General features: G+C 37.9%; 1 non-coding gene across 1 annotated transcript; it reads right to left on the bottom strand.

The window, feature by feature from the left end:
• Nucleotides 1-220: 220 nt before the first annotated feature.
• On the bottom strand, nt 221-327 carry LOC118642969. The gene has a single exon (XR_004961876.1). It is a non-coding gene; the product is annotated as a U6 spliceosomal RNA (small nuclear RNA).
• Between the last annotated feature and the right edge of the window lie 19,655 nt (nt 328-19,982).

Genomic DNA, 19,982 nt, shown 5'->3' with positions numbered 1-19,982 from the left:
GTATGTGCCTTCCCCCAGAAGTAATCACTATCCTGATGGTGATTTTGATTTTGATATTAAGGTGAGCAAATAGTGTTCTTCATCATCTCCCTTGGTGCTTCTATCAGACCCAGACCCATAATGTGGATGGACTAGGAATATATGTCACTATCTGTGGATATGCAAATGTCTCTATATCTTAAGTAGGAAATTAGCAATTTTATACCTCACCACAATTTTTTTTAATATGGAACGCTTCACAAATTTCTGTGTCATCCTTGCACAGGAACTGTGCTAATCTTCTCTGTATCATTCCAATTTTAGTGTATGTGCTACCAAAGAGAGTGCCTCGCCTGATGATATATTTTTATTAATTTTAGAGAGAGAGGAAGGGGGGAGAGAGAGAGAGAGAGAGAGAGAGAGAGAGAGAGAGAGAGAGAGAAAAGAGAAAAGGAAAGAAAGAAAGAATAAAAGAAAGAGAGAAGGAAGGAAGGAAGGAAGGAAGGAAGGAAGGAAGGAAAGAAGGAAGGAAGGAGAAAGAAAGAGAGAGAGAGAGAGAGAGAAAGAAAGGAAGGAAGGAAGGAAGGAAAGAAGAAAGGAAGGAAGGAAGGAAGGAAGGAAGGAAGGAAGGAAGGAAGGAAGGAAGGAAAAGAAAGAAAGAAAGAAAGAAAGAAAGAAAGAAAGAAAGAAAGAAAGAAAGAAAGAAAGAAAGAAAGAAGGAAAGATAGATTTGTTGTTTGATGATTTGTTATAGGCGGCTATTCTGGCAGGTGTGAGGTGATACCTGTTAGTGCATCTCTCTGATGATTAGTGATGTTGAGCATTTCTTCATATGTCTCTTGGCCATTTGTATGTCCTTTTTGGAGAGGTTTCTATTTAGGTTCTCTGCCCGTTTTTTAATTGGGTTCTTCGTCTCCCTTTTGTTGAGTTGTATGAGCACGCTATATATTTTGGAAATTAACCCCTTATCTGATGCACCATTGGCGATTATGGTCTCCCATATATTGGAATCCTTTTTTTTTTTTTATCCTCACCCGAGGACACTTTTCCATTTTTTGTACAGATAGAGTGGGAGGGAGAGAGAGAGAGAAACATCGACGTGAAGGGACACATCGAGTGGCTGCCACCCGCACGACCAACCAGGGCCGGGGACAAACTGCAACCGAAGCACGTGCCCTTAGCGGAACCGAACCCAGGTCTCTCTGGACCGCAGGCTGACGCTCTAACCGCTGAGCCAAACTGGCCAGGGCTCCTTTTTTGTTTTGATGGTTGTTTCTTTGGCTGTGCAGAAGCTTTTTAGTTTGATGTAGTCCCATGTGTTCATTTTTTCCTTTGTTTCTGTTGCCTTAGGAGTTGTATCAGTGAAAATTCTGCTGTGTATGATGTCTGAGATTTTGTTGCCTACATTTTCTTCTAGAATTTTTATGGATTCACGATTTACATTTAAGTCTTTTATCCATTTTGAGTTTATTCTCACGTATAGAGTAAGTTGGTGTTCTAGCTTCATTTTTTTGCAAGTAGCTGTAAGTCATGCATGTAAGTTCTGTGGTTTATCTCCTACCCCACAAAACCCCCTTCCTCTGAGCCTTGTCGGTCTGTACCCCACCTCTATGTCTCTGGGTTAATTTTGTTCAGCAGTTTGTTTAGTTCATTATATTCCACAAACGAATGAGATCGTGTGACATTTGTCTTTCTCTGCTTGGCTTGTTTCGCTTAGCATAATATTCCACAGGTCCTTCCATGCCATCTCAAAGGATAAGAGATTTTTCTTTCTTAGAGCTGCATAGTATTCCATTGTGGACATATACCACAGCTTTTTAATCCACTCATCTACTGATGGACACTTGGGTTGTTTCCAGATCTTAAGCTATTGTAGATAGTGCTGCTATGACCATCGGGGTACATATGTCATTTCTGATTGGTGTTTCAGGTTTCTTAGCGTATATTCCTAGAAGTGGGATAACTGGATCAAATTCCAGTTCAATTTTTAACTTTTTGAGGTAACACCATAGTGTTTTCCACAGTGGCTGCATTAGTCTGCATTCCCACCAGCAGTGTACTAGAGTCCTAAGGTGGCAAGAGCATACAATGGACTCAAGACAGTCTCTTTAATAAATGATGTTGAGTGGATTAAAAAGCTGTGGCACATGTACACAATGGAATACTATGCAACTATAAAAAAGAAAAATCTCTTATCCTTTGAGATGGCATGGAAGGACCTGTGGAATATTATGCTAAGCGAAACAAGCCAAGCAGAGAAAGACAAATGTCACACGATCTCATTCGTTTGTGGAATATAATGAACTAAACAAACTGCTGAACAAAATTAACCCAGAGACATAGAGGTGGGGTGCAGACCTACAAGCCTCAGAGGAAGGGGGTTTTGTGGGGTAGGAGATAAACCACAGAACTTACATGCATGTATGCATGACCAATAAACAGACAACAAAGCTGGGGATGGGGTTGAGGGGAAGGGGAGGAGGGTGTCATTGGGGGAAAAATGAGAAACATCTGTAACAAGAACACATTAATAAATAAAAATAAAACAAACAAACATTGATATGAGAAAGAAACATCAATTAGTTACCTCCTGCATGCTCCAGACTGACAATCAAACCCACAACCTTTTGTTGTATGGGATAACACTCCAGGCAACTGAGCCACTGGCTAATCACTTTTTGATATGAGGGAATGAAAAGGTCAACACTCCTCTTGTTAATGCACTAAGTTTTATGGACCTGAAAAAGTAGAGGAGGTATCGGAAGAGCACCTCAGTTTACCCTCCCCTCCGCGTGTACCTTCTCCTGTCTGTGCACTCTCTGGGGATTTGGTAGTCAGAGGGTGTGGATAGCATTCTGCAGCTGAGGCCACCTCAGAGTGGCAGTTTAAGCTTGAAGAAGACCTGAACTAATGTTATAACATCATCAACTTCTATTTTATCACAAATAACAGTCAGAGTCAGTTGTCCAAGGTTAGCTTCAAATATGAGAGGTTCTTAAAATCCTGTATGGGCTTTGTTGACAAAGCAGTGTGCTGCATATGACAACAGTGTGATATTCATTTATTCAACATGAATTTTCTAGGCAACAAGATACAGAAATAGTCCTGCTCTTCCTTCAGCTAACAATGTGGGACAGTGGTTTTTGTCTCTGGCTGTACATTAGAATTAGCTTTAAAGTTAAAAAATAACAACAACACCTGGCTGGTGTGGCTCAGTGTTGTCCCATGGACTGATAGGTCCTGGTTGGATTCCCAGTCAAGGCACATGCCTGAGTTGCAGGCTCGATCACCAGTAGGGGGCATGCAAAAGACAGCCAATCGATGTTTCTCTCTCACATTGATGATTCTGTCTTTCTCTCCCTTCTTCTTTCTCTAAAAAATTGATAAAAACATATTTAAAAAACAAACAACAATATGAGTTCTCCCTCTTCCCCACCGCTACCCCTAACACAAGAACAAACACATAAAGGTTAGTTTTTATTGGCCTAGAAAAGAGTATGCATAAAAAGATCTCAGAATTTTTTTTTCCTTTATTGATTTTAGAGAGAAAGGTAGGAAGAGAGAGTAGAAACATCGATGAGAGAGAACATCGATTGGTTGCCTTTTGCATGTCCCCCACTGGGGATCAGGCCCACAACCTGGGCATGTGTCCTGACCAGGAATTGAACAGGTGACCTCTTGGTGCATGGGTCGACAACGTTCAACCACTGAGCCACACCAGCTGGACCAATCTCAGAATTTTTTAATGTGCATCCAAAGTTGAGAACCACTGATTAAGATAAGATTGAATACATGAAGTCACAACATGATCACTGCTATGATAAAAAGGACCCATGTTACAATGGGAGTTTGGAATATCATGGAAAAAAGTCCATCTATAGTAGGTAGATACAAGTGTTTTAGGCTTTATAGAGTTAAAGCAGCAGATCTGAAGGTTATTTTTTTAATTGACGCTTTTATCCTAAGGGTAATATCTAGTTATAAAATGCACCTCATACTTGCCTTGCATAAAGGATCAGTGGTAAAACAATTAGTGATAATGCACAGGTTTCCTCTGAAAACTCTGAATCAGAATGTGTATGCACTTGCTTCATTCAGATTAGAGCAGAAGGAAATGTAATAAAGCACACTTATGCCAGGGTAAGAAAAGATGGTTTCTCACCATATGCTGTAGTTTAAAATAAAAATTATTGCGATGGTGTATAGAAAACTAAGCCAACTCAAATCCTTTGGAATGTTGCATAGAAATTGATTATCATTGGTCATCAAAATAATCACATGCCAACCACCCAGTAACTGGGTGGCAGCTTAGCATCTTCCAGTTAGTGGCAGGTTACATCGGAACTCTAGTTTCTAGACAGCATGATTATATAGCCATGAAGGAAGTAACACGTTGCAGAGGTGTTTTTAATAACAAAAGACTCTTCCATGTTGTGCTTTCTTCCATTATAGTAGTGCCAGATGGTGGTCACAGAAATATTCTTTCTTAAAACCACATTTGCTCACTTAGACCCTTATGTGAACTGTAGTTATGGGCAGGGTACCAAAGGAGTGAGAACTCAACCAGAGGTCACAGATTATCAAAGACAACCTAATCACACATGTGTGTAGTTTTCTCCTTCTTAAAGTTACATGTCTCTTTTTTGAGGCACATTTTAGAGTAGTTCTCAGCAGTAGGACTTCCAGTTTATTTGTAAATAATTGACTTTATCCTTAACATCTTAAAACAATGTTACCAGCATAGTGCAGGGGTAAGGAAGTTAGGAAGCCATACCTCAGAGCAGAAAGGCCTACTTTTGTAATTCCAGTCAATGTAAAGAAATATCATCTCCAAACAGATTTTTTTTATTCTTACCTGAGGACATTTTCCACTTTTTGTTCAGATAGAGTGGGAGGGAGAGAGAGGAAGAGAGAGAAAGAGAGAGAAACATCCATGTGAAAGGAACACATTGAATGGCTGCCACCCACACAGCCCAACCAGGGCTGGGGACAAAGTGCAACCGAGGTATGTGCCCTTAGTGGGAACCGAACCCGGGTCACTCTGGACCGTAGGTTGACGCTCTAACTGCTGAGCCAAACTGGCCAGGGCCCAAACAGATTTTTTTAATAGTGACTTCTGAGCCTCCATTATGTTTTTCACAATTATGATCTGATGAGAACATATCAAGATGGAAAAAATATATGCTACAATTTAACTTCCTCTGACTATATTGTCAATTTAAATGGAATGTTTTTGTGTGCTCTGATTCATTAAAAATAGAGTTCTCCACTGACCTGGGGGCTCTTTGGATAAATACGATCAATAATGGAAGACTTTCCAACTTACAGTGAAAACTACTGAAAAATTATAACCCATTAATGACCACTGACAGGCAAGTGTTTCTGTACTTCTGTGTAGAAAAAGAGACCTACACTGTCCCTACAGGGGCAAGGGTTGGGGGCAGAATGTTCAGCATGTAGGTCTTTCAGAAGACACAGACGTAAGGTTTCTCAGGGAAGAAACTCCAAATCACCTCCTGTGTTCCTTATGCCTAAAATTTCCTCTGCTGACCTTCTGAAACTGAAGGGGACATAATTTAAGCCCAGTAGGGAAATGTCCAATATTTTGGTATTCTTAAAAAAATGTTCCCTATTGGTAAAATAGTGAAATATTCTCTCTTAGCAAACACAAACACTAAGCACTCTCATGTGTCCTGATACTAGACATACACAGCTACGCAGTTCTATTTTAATCAGAGATTTACAGGCAACCTAAGATTGTAGGTGTTCTTAGGTTCTTATCACATTCTCCTGAAAAATGCTAGGAGGATTTAAACATCTGGGATTTGCATCCTTTGGCAACGCATAGAGATAAAGGCTTTTCATTTGTTAACTACCTATAGTTTTATCTCAGGGAGGTGCTCTTCCTTTGTGGCATCACAGCAAGACACTGACAGTGTCTACTTTTCTTATGAGTAGACTGCTTTGCACTGCTACGAGGTTTATAATTACATGTTTGTGATTTCATCCCCAACAGCCTCGCCCCATGAATACAGATAATGTCTTACAAAAGGGGAGGCTGGGAACGACTCAGACAGACAAGGGAGGAGGAGAGGGAGGCTGATGTGCTCAGTGACCATCTCCTGACAAGGCTCTGGGACCGCCGGTGGGGGAACTCGCTCTCCAGGTCTCCAGAGCTGCCTCTATTCTGAAACAGGGGCCGTCTGTTTATGGGCTGTGAAGCACCCTTGGGAAGAAGAAGAAATACTCAACCTATAGGCTGACATTTTATTTATATCACATCTCTTGTTGAATTGTTCTGAAGAACCAGAGGTGGCCATGGCATTCCTTCTCTTTATTCACTTGGTTACAGTTTAAAATTTGAATAGCTGTTTATGCTGGAAGGCTGAACACCCAATCAGCAGTCTTTGAATTGAAGCTGTATTGTTCATTCATGGAAATGCCCGTTTCATCTGTCAGCTCTCTTTTATAGTGAGCCTAATAATTTATGCTTGCTAAAGATGTTTTCTGACCTGTGATTCCATTGCCAGTTAGGAAAAGGGCTTTGGCAGCATTCACACTTCCTTTCGTAATAGGGGCCACTAAGGTACAATTTCGTGAAATCACTGCTCCAATGCACTAATGGTGCCCAGGCCAAGATTTGGGGAGGGTAGAGTGGTTGGGGCGAGGGACCCTCTCCAATAGACTCCGGAGAAAAGTATCCTGGAAAGGGCCTCTTTGGGAGCTGTCTCCTTGTCTGGAGGTCTGCATGACCTGGCAGTGCCCTGATGGCTGAAAGAGTTAATGCGCACACAGAAGGGCCAGAGGGCATTACACGGACGGGACTTCATATAGTGTCCAACAAAACCAGTGAAAACCAGTCATTTTCATCTAGGAAGGTTGTATCATCTCTTCAAATTTATCTTATTTAAAAACATATATATTGTAATCCTATTAGATAGGATGACCCATTTAAACAACCCGCAGTAAAAATCCTTTGTGCCCTTCCAAAAAAAAGAGGATCTATATGTAATGAAACTATGTATTCTTTACCTTATTACTATTGAACTCACATTGTGTTCATTGGGATTTCTTTAAATGGGCCACCCTACATTATAATTCTGGTTTTCTCAGATATGAATTTGCAGGTTGCTGGCAGACCCATCCTGAATAGAATTTTTCTAATTGCAGATGGGATTATCCTCTAGGCAAAGTGCATCTTTTTCTTTTTCAATTCTCTCATAAAACTTTGTTTTTACATTTCTTAGAGCATTTATCTTATCCGCTGTAATAATCATTTGTGTACCTGCTTAATACTTTACCAGTTTTATCAGTTTCTTGAGGTTGGCGACTTAATTGTATTCATTTTGTGTTTATTGCAGCTCCTATGTCAATGCGTTTCTTTGAGAAGGGACTTAATAAATCCTTGTGAATTTATTTCAAGAATATTTTTAAACAAAATATACTAAATTGAATAGAATCTCTTCTGACATATTCTCATTAGTCTGAGAAACAGATCTGAATACACAATGACATTGATAAGTACACTCAGAAAGCTGACTTTGACTTAGATATAAAGTTGAATACGATGAGTAAATAACAATTGTAAATAAAGCCTCCAAAAAAAAATTTCATGAGAGTTTTTATTTTTTTAAGAATTTCATAAATATTTTGGATAAAATATTTAAAATTTTAATTTTTATTGGCTTTGGCATTAATCATTCAGGTAACAAAAATGCTACAAAATCCCTGGGGAAGCAGGGAGGGTGGGTTATGGGCATGGTAGTGACAGTTCAGAAACGGTTCCAAGTATTCTAGGACAGTAAAAACTGACAATGTTATAGCACTTGGAAGTTCACAATGAATTTTCATATTTAGGTAAGCATTAATAACCTCTTTCTGCGGATGAGTTCAGAAAGGTTCCCTGATTTGATGGGGTCATAAATGAGTAAAGAATGGAGCTGGGCAGTAAGAGCCACCTCCCTTTCATGACAACCTGCTGCCCCATTTTTGTCTTTCAAGTCATGTCTTCTTAAAAAAAATGAGGAAAAGATGGTGTTTGTATCTTATTTAACTATAGACTTGTGCTTTACAGAAACATAAAATCTCAGAATTAAGGGAAATTGCAAAACTTTTGACAAAAAAAAATGTTAATTTTATAATTAAGAAAAGGAGACCATTTATTATTGTGTTGTTAAGAACAGCAGGTTATATAATTTATTAAACTCATTATATTCCAGTTGCTGAGCTAACAGCTCTATGGCGTGTATGCTATTCCTATCCCACCAATAAAGAAACGAGGTGCAGAAAGGACCAGTAATGTTCCAAAGATCACACCTAGAAAATTACAGAAGTCAGTCAGCTATACCCCAAATCAGGTACAACAATTCTAACTTATGCTATGACAGGCATTCACTACAGCTACACTGTTAACAACAGAATTGGGTGTTATGGTAGATTTTAGCACTCCACACAGTGCTTTGGCTATCTTTGAATCTTTTGCTATTTTAGCCTTTTCTTGAACTGATACATAGACAGAATGGAAATCAAAAATGGATTTAATTGTGCTTTTTTTTTTTAACTTAAGTGTTTGGCCCACATTACTTTGGACTTGGATTTGAACGACTTATCCTTCTTATTTTTTGCATACCAAATTCAAAAAGTCCATTTGTACTTAAACATGCTTATTGGAAAGTGAGAAACAAGTGACACAACTGAAAAAATTCCAGAGAAAAGTCACAGAAATGATAAAGGTTTAAAGGGTGTTTTCTGAAGGCAGAAAACTAAAAGACAAGATTTGGCTTCAGTGTGCAAGGTGGAAGGCTCTAGGCATGGATACCGTCTTGCTCAATGTGCAAACATTATTATGTAATATTTCTAGGTCAAATATACATATGTTCCCCATTCCTTTAGATTTTATTTATCATTGATACATATTTTCCCACAGCACATCCCATATTACATGAATGTTACAGACACTGTGTCTGTATTTCCCCTTGAAGTTTTCTGAAGCATCCTTGCCCATCTTCCTATTTCTGGCTGTTATTGCACAGTAACATTCACTAGGTAAATCTGTAATAAATGTTTACTTAGTTGAACTGAACTGTACATGTCATAGAAATATGAAGCACCATTTTATGAGGTGGTTAAATATTTACAGGTTTTGTTACCCCAAGAAGTGATGAGGCTTAAGATTTAAGAAATCTCTGGGGAGGTTAAATACTGGCACACACACCCAGCCAGTGTGGCTGAGTGGTTGAGCATTGACCCATGTACAAGAGGTCATGGTTTCATTCCCAGTCAGGGATCATGCCCAGGTTGTAGGCTGAATCCCCAGTGGGGAAGCATGCAGGAGGTGCCCAACTGATGTTCTCTCTCATCGAAGTTTCTATCGCTCCCTCTCCCTTCCACTCTCTCTAAATCAATAAACAAAAAAAATGTTTTAAATACTGGCACACCTATAGTTAGTTCATTGTTAAGAAAATAATCATGTTTGCAAAAGTTAGTTACTTTTGGAGGTGTGAATCTGAATGATAATATTTCCTTCCATAGAGTGAATGCTGGACTGAATGATCCTTGATCTTCATGTGACATTATCTTTACTGATATTTTTATAAGTTTTACTAAATGTATGTGGAAACTTCCTCTATCAATTTCTTTCAAACATCCTACCAGGTGACAGTCATTATGAAATACTATCATGACTGTCATTCTAGCTGACTCTTACTTTGATTAACCTCAGTAGTTTGGCTCATTGGTCAGATGAAGACTTGGAAAAGTCAGCCTGTTAACACACTTTTAACTTAGTGTTAACAATAGGAATGCAAGATTCTGTTTATCCTTCCAACAAAGTATGACATTGTTCCTCAAGTGAATTTATTGGCTATGATCTTTAGGTCTTCAAAGAGAGCCCTATCCAAGCTGCTGGAAAATATATCAGAAATAAATTAAAACAAACAAAACTTTTTTTTTCTTTATTAATTTTTAGAGAGAAAGGAAGGGAGAGGGAGAGAGAGATAGAAACATCAATGAGAGAGAACATTGATCGGCCGCCTCCTGCATGCTCCCTACTGGGGATTTGCCCACAACCGGGCATGTGCCCTGACCAGGAATCAAACTGGTGACCTCTTGGTGCATGGGTCGATGCTCAACCAGTGAGCCACACCGGCTGGGCAGAAATAGTTTTAAAGAACAGTTTGTGGATAGCTTCATATTATGACTTGTGTAAAACTCATTATCTATTCCTACCTTTTTCTTTTCTTTCCTTTTCTCTCACCTTCTTCATCTCCTGTAGGGTATAAGCATCACAGCTATTAATAAAACAATTTGACTTTTTGTAACAGATGGGGAGCTCCATCTGGTGTAAGCATGTAGAGGGATGCCCTGGATGTTAGTTAGTGGGGAATGTGGAAAGCAGAGACAAACTCCTCTCCATGAACCATATGCCCTGTGATAAGATTTTCATTCAGTATAAGCTATGGCAGCCACTGAGGCCACAAGACTTAGGCATGACCTAGGAATAGATTGTGGCTACTTATAAATAACTCTACTGTTCCAAAGTAGCTTCTGATGCAAATATGCATTATACACATAATTCTCTTACACTAACTTTAAAGACATAACACAATCTCATTTGGAGTATTTGCACAGAATAAAGTGATAGCCTGGTACCAAGCAGAGAATAATCATTTGTTATGGACTGAATGCGTGATGGAGGTTGACCAAAGGGTAGCCTGATTGTGTCTAGGTGAGCTGGTAATGGTAGAGGATAAAGGGATATGTATTTCCATTTATATCTAAAAGATGAGGGTGGAGATTGAGGGCAACAGTGAGTTGAGCATAACTAGTCTCCAAGGATAAGGAGAATCCTCCTTGCTTGCATTTATCACTTTTTCTTTTCCTACCCAACAACTATGTCAGATAAGTCAGACATAGCTTGTGTAAAGCTTTTATAATCTGGGAGACTCTGAGGACAATAGTTTAGTGTGTGGTGCTTTCCTAGTTAAAAAGGTATTTTGTAAATCCTAATCATTAATTTTTATTATCATGCTATTGCTATTCTTTTTTCTATAGGCTAGGCAGTTTGCCATGCTTTTCTGTGGGACAGATATCACTTCTCCATAAACAGAATCATTTGGCTATTTAATGAAAAGATTAAAGAATAAAGCTGTATCTGAGACCCATTCTGTAGCCTACATATATTTACATAAATTCCATGAAAAAGTAAATAAAAAGAACTACATGAATTAAATGGTGAAGACATGTGAGATCCAAAGCAAGTATTTATTTGAAGGGAGGAAATAGACAGACTTGTGTTGTTACAATTAAACCAAGTATGCCAGTTCATTTACTATTTTCAGTGAATTTTAATTGAGTTGTGTCTGATTTTTATAATTGTTGTCAATCTTCATTTTCTCTGTCTCCCATGCACCAACTTAAACACACACACAAATGCAGACCTACGTGCCAACATGTTTTGGGAAAGCACTGTCTATAGACATACCCTAGCACCAACTTATATGTAGTGACACAGAGTGCTATAAACACTAAAACATCCAACTTTGAGACAACACCCATAAGACTAAAAAAAAAAAGACCTTCTTTTAATGCATTTATTTTATAGACTCAAAAGCACAGCTAGTAATCAGTTTTGATAACTTTAGATGTCTGTTTCCCTGATGTAATGACTAGACTGAGGCAATAACAATACTTCATTATGCTATTCAAAGTGTATGGCAGAATCCAGTCAGAGCTAAACTCAAAACCTGGCCCACAGCTGAAAGCAGAGATGATGCATTAATCCACAGCAGCACCCTCTCCCCAGCCGCTCCCCTCAGCATTCAGCCACTAATAATGGATATCATTTTTCTTCATAAAACTAGTGGTACTTGAATTAAGCACATGACAGTTAAGGTTTGTTTAGTCTTTCAAGCAGGTGATTACAAAATTGAACTTCCTAAGTGAGAAGCCGATGGAATACAAATAGTTAAGAACACGTTTGAAGAGGGAAAAATTGTCCAGCCCCATCTGTCAAACTGTGCGTATGACATCATCAGATATTCTGCACTTGTTTGCAGCTATTCAGGCCTGCCCGCCCCGCAGTCTCCGCTTTGTGTTCCAGTTTCCTTTACAGGGCCAGCGGGCTGGAAAATTACCACATGCTGTCACAGTTAGCTCAGCCAGGTCTTGTTATCATTGTTTCCAAGGAATCCATTCATTCCGTTATTTTACATATTGGGCAGACGTCCTGCCACTGAGGCTTGGGCTGCAGTAACTTGAAGGGCCAAACGTTAATGGGCCTCTATTGTTGGTAGAATGGCAGTGCAATACGTGGGAAAAAATACCCAGACAGCTCCCTGACACTGGTTTAGGACCTCTAGACTTAGGGGGTAGCCTGTGAAGATCTTTTATGTAAACAAGCCTTCAATAAACAATGAATATCTCCTGTGTCAATATTCATAACCCATCAATAAAAATATATATAAATCTTCAACTAGAAAGAAGCCCACATGTATTATGGATGATGGAGCTTTTCCTTAAAGTAAACTATAGAATGTGGGCAAGTATCCTTCTAAACACTGCTAATTTATGGGGAGGTGGAGTGGGCAGCATTGTTGGGGTTTTGAGGGAAAAAAAGGCATTTGATTTGGGGCTGGCAGTATTCTCATTGCAATAGATAATACAGTGTGTAAGTTTCGCGGCTTTGACCACTACTAGACGGGAATAAAGAGAAGGGCCTGGTGACACATTACATCTTCACCAGGCTGGCAATTTAAAGAAAGCTGGTGAAAACATCAGAACAGTTGTTTAGGATAAAGTCTAACTTTAGGATGATCATGTTACCTTGATGAATTAGAGCACAGAAAAGTGTAAAGTTCCCAGCGTTGGAAAATGCTAGCAATATAAAAATAAGAAAATCCATTCTTTATGGAAGATATACAGTGGAGCTGTGGCTCTAGTTATTGCCATTTTTTAAATGGGAAATTCTGAGTTTTCTGTTTCAATATAAAGCTGATCTTTTGCCCATAGAGGTATTGGAAATGGATTACAAAGTGGTATGGATGTTCCAATTCCTATTATTAGCCTTAGAAACTCCTTCCACCTGATTTTCTTTGCCTTAGACAGTAGAAAACTTGATAACAAGCCCTAGATACTCGAATTGGACCAGATATAGTAATTAGGAAAGTGCCTTGGCATTTAGAAAAACTTAAATTCAAGCCTTATCATTTTAAACATTCTCATGATTAGCACAGTTATATATTTTTTTCTTAGCTAATTTGTTTTCTTGATTTACCACAGAGCTCCAAAAGGCCCTGTAGAAGTTTACTTCACAATGGCTCTTATCTTAAATTATTTCTGAAGAATTGGACATGGGTTTGAACCCTTGGAGTTGGAGGAAATGAGGAAGAGATGGGAATAATCTGGTTCCAACAAACACAATCTGCACCATGTTTAAGATAAAATATATTGTATTTTAAAAATCTGCCCTATCCAAAAGTCAGTTTTGCCACTTTGTCTTTTTTCTAAAATGTATTCAAATTTAAACTAAGATAATTTTTGTGTCCGGCAGCTAATTTTAAATGGTTTCCCTTTTTAGATGACATTAAGAGCCAATTGAGATAAATTTATTTTTCCATAAAAGTAATATATGTCAGGACTAGCTTTCCTAAGCTAAGCCCTTCAAGCAATCATAATCATTTTGTAAACCACTGATAATGTCATATTTGAGAAAAAAGATTTCTTCAGTGTATAAAATGTTACATTAAGATAAATATTAAAATATGGCCATCTTCATTCAAATGTAGTATTTCAGGGAATCTTATAGAATGATGAAATCGGTATTTTAAAAGAAGTAAATAACATTCTTTACAATCAATTATTTTAGTCTTCCAACATTTTTTTCAGCTCTTAACTTGACCCTTATACCAGTTTTGTGTAACATAGAACTCATGTTTTGATTAACAAGAATTATAACTTAGACATTGACTTCAAGGTTACCATTAGGCACATTACTTCTGTTGTCCCAAAGTAAAATCCTTATGCCCAGATTGGAAGTGAGCTTTAGGTTTGACTCCACACTATTTCATAGAACGGACGACTGAGAGAGATATTATCACATTTGAGAAGGATAATGAATGAAATGCGTTTCTCAGCAAGCACCAAAACAAAAGCTGTTCCCTTGACTTAAGCAATACCCTACCTTTATTACCATATAGTAGATATCAGCTATATCATTTAGCAATTAAATTATTGTTTAACAATTGTTAACTTTCACACAAAAGCCAATTATGAAGAGGAATATTACTAATAGTGGCTTTTCTTACAAAAAAAGAGAAAGAAACCCAAAACTAAATCACTGCAGCTACCTCCTACAATTAACACCCCCCCCCAAACAAAACTAAATTCTGATAATAAATACTCATACTGTTTAGAATGGATTTAAAAAATCATGTATCATGTAACATATTGCCTACCTGAGAGAAAGATTTCCCATGTATGTACCCAGCCCAACAGTTAAATCCACTCGATTTCTCCTTTGTCACCACCTGGTTCCTATAAAAAAAATATTTTCAGGAAATCACACCAAAGTAACTTAAATTTTTTTTTTTCTAGAGGGGCCATCACATCATATTAGAAACTTTTTATAATATTAACAATTTTCTTTCATCTTATATTAGAATCCTATAATTTTAGAATTTGAGTCGCCTAACAAGATATGACCATGCAATCATTTCAGCAATTTTCATATCAGATTAGTGAAAACAAATACTAATATAATAGGATGCTAACATGAAAAACCCTAATAGAACATGACAAAACTTTTCATATTTTATTTATGCATTCTTGTTGTTGTTCTCCATTTTAACATTTTCTCCTTCACTTTATGGGAAAGTAGCATGGGTTTGCATGTTTTTGAATATCTATTAAGTAATATTGTAATGCAACAGTAATGCAAAAGTTAACTGCTATCATTTTGCATAGAAAAAAATATACTCTGGGTCATCAAGTCTTTGTTTGAATCGTAATGCTTTCATTGGGTTTTGTTATTTATGTCAATTAAGTTTAAAACTGAACTATTTTCAAAAAGAAAATAGGAAACTTTGTAGTTGAATATGTAGATGCAACAGTTAAAAAAATAATGCAGTTATCTGGATACTTTGCTGCCTCCCCCCTCCCCCCCTGCTCCAAGTATCTGGGTGACAGAGATATAAATGAGCTTTTTCCTTGAATTATGCAGGCAATGACTTTCATTTTATAATCTGATTCTGCTTCGTTACATGGAACACATTCATCCAAGAGTCTTTCCTTAAACCCAGTTCATTTGAACAGGGTTACTAGCAATACCCAGTGAGAAAACAAACTGGAAGGAAATAGTCAAATGTCTCATCCTGAGAGACTACCAGTAGAAATGAAAAGTGAAGACACTGATCACTAACAAAGCCTTCCTTCCTTCCTTCCTTCCTTCCTTCCTTCCTTCCTTCCTTCCTTCCTTCCTTCCTTCCTTCCTTCCTTCTCTCTCTCTCTCTTTTCCTTTTCTTTCTCTCTCCCTTCCTTCCTTTCTTTTTTCTTTTTTTCAATCCTTCTCATTTGTATCAAGAAGAATTGCACTAGGAATAAATATAGCAAGAAAAGATCTTGTCCTAATGGTAAATGCTTTGATTTTCTCACAATTATTTTGCACCCTAAAGATATCAGGACTCAACAGGTATAGCTAAAAGAAAGGAGAATGGGTCTGACTGATTTGGCTCAGCATTTAAAGCATTGGCCTGTAGACTGAAGAGTACTGAGTTTAATTTGGTGTCAAGGGCATGTACATTGGTTGCAGATTTGATCCCTGGCCCCAGTTGGGATCTTGCAGGAGGCAACCAATCAATGTTCCTCTCTCATATCAATGTTTCTCTCTTTCTCCCTCCCTTCCTCCACTCTATCTAGAAATCAATGAAAAAATATCCTTGGGCGAGGATTAAAAAAAAAAATAAAGAAAAGAGAATGAACTCCACAGTGTTTGGCAAAAACATGATCCTCTCCTCATCCACTCCACTTCACTTATATATATTAGTGACCCGTGAAATCAAACGGGAAAAAAAAAGTGCCTGGAATTTTTTTCCCCACCATAAACCACATTGTCATGGAGTAGAGATAGAGCTTATACATTTTAGTAAACGGGATTCACACAAAGGTCAAACTTACCATTGAAAATTCCTGTAGGAAGGCAGCACATTGGAGGATATATTTATTTATTCTGTCTTTAAACGCACAACCTATTTGTCTTCTAGACTGCTATTAATTCAGTTGAAGATAAGATGAAGGTAGTGACTTGTGTTTAATGGTCAAAACTTCAAAACTCTCAGATTATTGTGTGGTGAGATCTTCACATTATACATAGCAGGTTGTAACTGAGATAGTGTATTTTCTGGATGGTGTTTACCTCTGGACATGCTCTCAGGAAGAAGAATGTCAGGCAGAATTTAAACTTTTTATACTACTCTCTCTCTCTTTTCCCTTCTGCCAACTCTTCCTCTTCCTTCTCCCTTTTTCTTTTTTCCTGGTCAGAATAAATGTAGTTGATAATGAGCAAGTTAAGTGTGTCTGTGACTGTTTCTACTTTAATTACTTGGCCTAATTTTCTGTCTCTGATAATGTAGGCTTCATGAGTAACAGGACCAGGTTTATTTTGCTCACTGTTGTGTCCTCAGCATCTAGTTCAGTGCAAGCAGATACTCAGTAATATTTATTTAGTACATGAATGAATCAATTTTATGCTGATAGACTCATGAACATGACTTAAAAGCAGAAGCTAAAGGTATTTCACATCACAGATGCAAGCAATATGGAATACTCTTGGAGCCATTGCTAATGGAGGTCCAATGGGTACAGGGGAAGCCATTCTTCAATTCTGGCAGTGGATAGAGAGGCTGGCTGGAAAAAAATTAACTGACTCCCTTACAGGGTAAATTAGGGATTGAAATTGTGGTATAAAGTTCCCTGGGACCTAGTTTATGGCAAAGAGTACTCAATGTACTTCCCACACAGTCCTGACTGTGCTCAGACACTCCAAGGTGTGACTTTATTATACTTTCTTCTGCCAAATGTTGCTGGAGTATGTTAGGAAGGGAATTGTAGGACCTAGCTCTTCAACAGATAAATTGAGTATGTGACACATTTCTTCTATTCAAATAATTTTCACATGAATATATTTGTGCTATCAGAGAAATGCATGGATGGCCTTTCTCTGTTGCTAGTGGGAGTGAAATTCTTGGAGTACCACTGGAATAAGAGTTTCCAGAGAGCCCCATGAGAGGATGAGATGTGATAGAAAGCTTTATTTGTGTGGAATTATATTCCTCAATTTGAAAAGCCCCATTTCCCTTAAACCAATCCTGGAAGATGTACAGATGGGGATTCAGCAGAGGTAGAAGCAAAGCCAATGTCCAGAGTCTCTGGTCCATGGTGGAGCTGGGTCTAGTGTAACAATGGGGTAGTTACAGTCCATTGGTCCATTGTGTGTGGTCCACATGGTTGTGAGCCATGTGAACGAATGCAGGGGAGTGCACCCTCTGCAACAAGAGACAGTAGCACAAGAGAGGGAATTCCTTTCTTTAGCAGGTTATGCATCTCATCATCCTGTGCTTGCAGTGGCCACACCTACTCTGGCCAATGATATGTTCCCAGGCAAGTACTTTCCCTATGTCACTCAGACTTTACTGGGCATGCCTAGAGTATTTGTCTTCCCTGTGTTCCTTCTCTGTTAATTAATAACCAGGTTAGTACAATGGTATCATTTGGATGAAGTGCTGTATGGGGTGATAAGACATCACCAATTAAAAAGCTGACTTTTTATCCATTTGGGCAAGGTGACTCATTTCCAGTTGTGTGCTCTCCATCACAGGACATGACTTTGCATAGGAGACATGACTTATGCATGTTTAGAATTAGCAGTGAAATATTATCAAATGGCTGTGTGTGTGCGTAAGCGTGTATGTGTGTGATAGGGTTTAACCCATGGCTAGAGAGACAATATAGAAATGGAAGGAAAATGAGAAGTCTTGAGCTCATCAATATGCAAATCTTTTGAACAGTATGTGAATTATGTACTTGTAATTCACATGGTTTTCTAGAGAAAATAATTTCTTTTCTTTCAGTGATGGCAATGCATCTCAGGGAGCGAGCAACACAGAAGCAGGCTTAATGTTTCCTTTCCACATTCAGGGAGAACCATAGTAACTTGCCCCTACCCCAGTCTTGCTCCCAGTGTGGAAGCCTGGAGCCACCTTTCTGTGCACATCTGACTGTGACAGTCTGAGAAGCTCCACTTTATGCACAAGCTCTGTGCCTCCTGAGATTCTCTCGGTGAATTGGGTGGGGATGAACTGGTGGTGATGGAAAAAGCCAGAAAAACTTGGGTCAGAATTTCTTCATTTTGGGGGGACCATGAAAAACAAAATACCTGATCAGAGTAGCCATATGTAGAGTTGTAGCTACGTGTGGAGAAGAAGTGATGCTCTCTCTCAAAACATCAAGAGACAGGGAAATGAGGTGGTTTGGAGGGTAAATACAGATTAAGCTGTATTCACATTTTAACTCACTCATTTCATGCTTGTATGAAATTTTTTGACTCCTCGTCTGTAAAATAGGGATAAAAGTGGAGATGAAACAAGACAACGCATTCAAAGGGCTTAGACAGTTTCTGGCTCCCCAAAGTGTTGGTCTTTATTAAGATGCTGGAAACGTGCTTTAAACGACCCCTAATTTATCTCCCAATGGGAGGAGTGGTAGGTTTGTATATGATGCTGCATATATGAATAAAACATTTCTTAATTAATCCCAGGGGATATATTTTGGTACTTAGATATTCTAAGAAATAGAAATTTTAGAATTGTTTCTGGACTCTTTTTTAAAAATACTTCTTCAAAAATTATATCCCTTTCCTGTTATTTTTCAATTGTTTTAATTTTTTAAGTTGTTTTTCAAATAATTAAGATTTTTAAATGTATAGCCAATTAGCTAATTCTAATCGTTATAGTAATAAAGTAGGAGTCAAATGAATAAATAAGATTATTCAAAAGGAAATAGCAGAAGACTGTCCTTACTGATATCACATTTGATAATTTCAAGAAAATTAAAGGAATGTGTGTTATTTGCATTTTGTATCCCTAGCAATGCATTTTAGAAGTTTATTTATTAATAATGTGCCTATAATATTATTCATTGTTTTTGTTTTTTACATGTATCTTTAAAGGGTGTTTTTATTTTAGAAAAATCATTTTCCTTTCTGATTTTCTTGTGTATCTTTTCTCAAAAGTATTAATCTGATTAATATTAATATAAATGATCAGTCATCCTAGCCTGATCATTTAGGGTTAAAAAAATAAAAATATACTTTATACTCTTTAAGTAGTTTTACATACATATTTTTTTTATTATTACCAAGGTCTTGACAAATTAAATGATCTGTTAAAAGAAACACATTTTGTACCTGGCAGAGTAGGAGCCGGGAATAGGACCCAGACTGCTGCCTTTTTCACAGTTTCTGATATCTATCACCGTTCCTGGAGGTTACAGAATTCCAGTGAGCATGTGCAGAGCAGGCATGCAACCTCCACAGCAGACCACCGGGGCCATGTCAAGATCTTTTTGTGAAGCCACTCATCTCTTATAGGACTCATTAGGTAGAGGCTGACTTGAGCTGTGCCATCTCTTCGGGTAACAGCAGAGTCCTTAAGTTTCTTTCTATCCTAGTGTCATAAAAACTTAGATTCTATAATGCTCAGATATATTTAAATTTTTAATATTCTCATTATAATATACCTGGCAAAAGTATTTGCTGTATCACAAAAGCCTTTGTAGGACAGCAGTGATACATTTGCCTGATAATTTTATAAAGACTTTATATGTCTTAATGTTTTAATTCTGTGATTAAAAAATTTTAAATTAGTTTTAAGGTGAAGATAACTGGAAAACCATATTAGTGCTGATTCCCCTCCCCCCCCCTTCCCCCAGGACACTTAACTCCTGGAATATGC

The sequence above is a fragment of the Molossus molossus genome, unplaced genomic scaffold, assembly GCF_014108415.1.
Source record: "Molossus molossus isolate mMolMol1 unplaced genomic scaffold, mMolMol1.p scaffold_m16_p_3, whole genome shotgun sequence".
NCBI lineage: Eukaryota > Metazoa > Chordata > Mammalia > Chiroptera > Molossidae > Molossus > Molossus molossus.
Note: the sequence above shows the minus strand (reverse complement) of the source record. Positions and strands in the feature narration are given on the sequence as shown.